This window comes from Austrofundulus limnaeus, unplaced genomic scaffold (genome assembly GCF_001266775.1).
Source record: "Austrofundulus limnaeus strain Quisiro unplaced genomic scaffold, Austrofundulus_limnaeus-1.0 Scaffold215, whole genome shotgun sequence".
Taxonomy (NCBI): domain Eukaryota; kingdom Metazoa; phylum Chordata; class Actinopteri; order Cyprinodontiformes; family Rivulidae; genus Austrofundulus; species Austrofundulus limnaeus.
In genome coordinates, this window is record NW_013952617.1 from 357,066 (window position 1) to 361,547 (window position 4,482).

The 4,482-nt window shown below is 36.6% G+C and overlaps 1 protein-coding gene across 1 annotated transcript in view; it reads left to right on the forward strand.

Annotated features, from left to right (window-relative positions):
* Window positions 1–75: 75 nt before the first annotated feature.
* tex2l (testis expressed 2, like) overlaps window positions 76–4,482 on the forward strand; it is a gene marked incomplete in the record, with an annotated part of 36,418 nt that continues 32,011 nt past the window's right edge. The window contains 1 exon segment of the mRNA XM_014019285.1: window positions 76–165.

Genomic DNA, 4,482 nt, shown 5'->3' on the forward strand with positions numbered 1-4,482 from the left:
AGAGAGAGAGAGAGAGAGAGAGAGAGAGAGAGAGAGAGAGAGAGAGAGAGAGAGAGAGAGAGAGAGAGAAGATTCTCATTTCTTACCCACAATAATGGAGCAAGAAGCAACAGCAGAAAGCTCTGAGGTTTAGTCCCATTTTACACACAGAAAAAGATTTTTGGGGTAAGTGTTTTAATTTTACCTAAATATAATTTCAGATTATCGTCAGACAGATGTTGGTTTAACTAAACAGTGTTGTGAATTTAGAGACCCTAGCTTGGTGCTAAGATGATCGTCACCTGGCAACCATCACATTAACTTTCACTCCTGCTGTGTCCTCCTGTCACTTTTGTCTCGTGGATGGGAAAGCTTCAGGAAGAAGACTGCTGACTGCTTTTTAAAAGTTGCATTCTTAAATCCTCCATTCATGTTGGGATGTTTTGTAAATGAGAACTGCATTAAACTCTAAACATCACCTCAGACTATGATCCCATGATGATTAATTTTGTTAGGGATGATTCTGGTGCAATAAGATGTCAAACAGTTGAGAAAGCAGATCAATAACCTCTGCTCTTCATAAAGCAAAGGAAAGTTCCACCTTAAATAAGACTGTACTTGATAAGGATTTATAAATGTTTTATGAATAAATTAAAATTTAGGTAAAGTTATAAACAAATATTAGTGTTCTAAAAGGAAATGCRTATTCCCTGCTGCCTTGCACGCCAACATTTTAAACAAAGACTTTCTGTTAGTCTCTGATTATGTGTTGAAGATAACACACCTAATTTTAGCTCAGTATCTGGTTGTGAAACTGTTAAAAGAGACCCTGCTAGGCTTAACGAGACTTAAGACAACTGATCTTGCTGATGTAGTGGTGAGAGGTTTTGTTTATACTCAAAGAGAATCTGAAGTGAGAGCTCCTGACGAGCCCTCCCACTGCAGAACACATCACACATAAACAGAAACAACACAAGAATAGTTGCCAAAGTGGATGTTTATTTTCATTTGAATGGAGAAAGAAAATCTGGTGTTTCTGTTGTTAACAAATTTGTCAGTAACAAACAGGCGCCATTTCCAACAGACGTTGAGGGAACATGTCTCTACGCTACCCGGCTGAGGCGTACTGCCTCCCTATTCACAGAGAGCCGCCTGTGTCTCCACGCTGTCTCCTTCATGCACAAAAATTGCGATATCGCCTTTGACAAGTTCTGTGACTATCTTTATAAGTTTTATTTGTTTATATTTATCAATTTTACTTGAAGAAAAGTTTTGCCAGTAGCTTGTAGGGATGGACAACACTAGAAATGTTGATTCTGAATTGATACGAAGTAAACACAGGACTTGCCAAAACCGATACTTTTTACTTGAAAYATCRTGAKCATTGAATAATTTTGCCTTCATTTAGTTGATTATGAATAAACACAGGACAATGATTTTAGGTAAATATTTTCTTATTAACTACAGCAATACAAAACAATTTGACAGTACAAAAATAATAAAATAGTTTGCCTATTACCTTCTACTAAACACATTTGTTCAAGAAAAAAATATCACAAGTACAAAAAAGCAACAATGTGACAATAATACATATAATAGAAAATATCAATGAAGCACAAACTAAAATATAAAACAACCTTAAATTGCATGTAGATATTTGTGAAAAATAAAGTCAATTGTGCAAATAAAGTGACTAAGAGACAGCRGAAATTTGAGTGATTTGCTTGACGTACAGGGGATAAACTGCTACAAAAAGAGTCTCATCTTGATATGGATAGTATTGATGTTTAGACTGATACGCCCAACCCTAGYAGCTTGTCTGATGGAGTTTACATTTAGTTGTAGTGCAGACGTGACTACTTTCTCTTGATGGTTTCACAACCATTCACGTCGTAAAACGAGACCAAAACAGCTCACATGATGGTCAAGATGGGGAGAATCAGACAACTGACAGGATGGAGGATGGGTCAGCAACTCTCATGATCAAACAGCCTTATTATTTTGATTGTTACATCTACAAGATTGGAACTCCCAACCTGCTTTCAGAGCGACCGTAACYAATCCATTTGGGTACGAGATAAAAAAAAAAATCTTTAAGTATCAAAGAAGTCCAGTTGCCTTCTACTGAACCACTTYGGATGTCATGTCCTGGMTGACAGAGAAACTACACCAACAATATAGTCAACTAATTAAAAGTATTCTAATYAAGAGGCTAAGCTAACACACACACTGACAGAAAATGTGGTTAGTTTTGATACCCTGCTGATTTGGATCTCACTGTTCTGCCTTGTCCCCAGTGCCCTWTCACTGCTTTGTAAGAGACGGTGAAAGCTCAGGGAAGTTACTATCAACTCAGATCATCACCAGGTCACAGAGATCTGCTGGCTTGGAAAACACACCGCACCAAATGTTGGTTGAGCTCATAATCCGGGTGTGTGATTTGTCAGATTTTACAGTAAAATCCCWCTTTAATGTTAATCTGGGATCGTTAGTGTCGGCAGATGATCAGAGGTTGGCACACAAACACACAAACCCAAACCCACAGAATCCCAATTCAGAAACACACAGGATACTTTTCCCAGAAAAAGGGTAGACGATTGATTCAACACTTTTCTTGTCCTCTGAGTAAATGTGTTTTTACTTTTTCCTGTTACAGTTGTCAGATAATTATCTCTTCTCACAGCTATCTGAAAGGTGCGATCAGTTCYATTTGTTTTGCAGGAGCTTTATAGGACTGCACAAAAGAACAAAGCATTATTATTTCAACTGTAACTGGTAGAACAAAACCAGTCCCATCTGTAGCTTGAAATGATAAAAAAGTAAATATAAAAATATCATCTTTATGTATTACAGTCATCACCACCTTTCTTGTTACTTGTTTCCTTCTTTGGCCAAACAGACACATCTCACATCCTGTGTTGCTGCATTTTCTGAGATTTTCCTAGGCAAAAATACTCAATGTCACGCTCATATATAACTTAAAAAACAATTATTAAATAACACATCAGTAAACCATACAGTAGCTATCAGTAAAGTCAAACTTTGCCCCAGCTCGTCTTTCCTCTATTTTCATGTTGAAAAGGTGCACACACAGGACTCACTTCTCAGGACTTCTGTTTCTCTCCTCCTATTTTTAAACTCAATGCTATGGTTAAAATAATACAATTAATAAATTAATCACAGACAAYCACTATAGGGGTTTTATTTGTAACACAACATGTCAAAGTGCCAAGCGACACTCAATAGCATGTTTAAAACTAAGAATATTAATAAATACCCAATGAACAGGTGCGATTTTGATGACCACCAACAGTGAATTTAGGGGGGTGTTTTACTTTCTCCTGAAGTAGTGYTAAGTCTACTCATAACCAAAAGTGCCATGGCATCATGCAGCCTTCATAACATACAATGGTGACAAAAATAACTTGTCAGTTTTGTCAACCTGCAATGTAATTATTACATCAAAATAGCTCCACAGCTTCCTTCTGATCTTGATGCCACAAGTTCTTTTACTTCCTTGAAATGAAACTTAAAATTAAATAAGCCTGGCCAAAATACAATAAACTTCAATTCAAGCATGCTGTRGATTATGCTTTTAAATCAGTAATATATGTATTTCATGAAGTTCGCACAACTAGAAAGGACTTAAAATAAATATTGATTTGAGTAAACATCTTAGATTTCATTCAGTATCTTCTTCCCTCACCTCCACCAMAGAACTCTGTCCCTACCTGCTGACCTGCCTCTGACTCTCTGTATCGAGCTACTGCAACAACAGAGATGGATTAAGTACTGGGGACAAAGTTGAGGACAATTTTTTTTCCTTAAACTGCTCATGTGGGCCCCTGCTGGGCGTGACCCTTGCGTCTGTGCTCAAAATGTCTATTGGATAATCCAGCCTTGCCAACCATTRGATACAGGTTCTGCCATCCTGCACTGTAAACCCGAACAAGTTCACAGAACTCAAAATTAATTTTGTAACAAATTACACAAAAATATTTTAGTGATGTTTTCAAACGTTTTCAGTTTACATAAAATAAAAATTACATGTGCAGTTGCCTTGAATTATCTCAGTGTTATCTTATAAATATGGATTTTTCTCAATTTATGATTAGGGAGTACTTCACTTAAATTTTTCAATATTTTCAACTCATACAATGCTGGAAATACACTCAATTCCTTCTATATTTTCAACTCATACCAGTGCACAATATTGTAGCATGGCACCTCACAGCTACAGAGAAAGTGTAGCTCTTGTTGTAGTTTGAGACTTCACCATCAGGTGGCAGTTTTGAAGAACCTTTATTGGATTCTTCTTCATGAACAAAACAGACAAAGGGAATCTCACAGGTCTTATTAATGACTAGGCCTACCACTCTCACTTATGGTTACTTCTACTGAATGGTTTAACACAAGTTAACAAATAATGAACACAAATTAGAGTAACACAACAGAATAATTGCTGAAAGAACAATGTTAACCAATTCCCTAAAATTGTTTAAC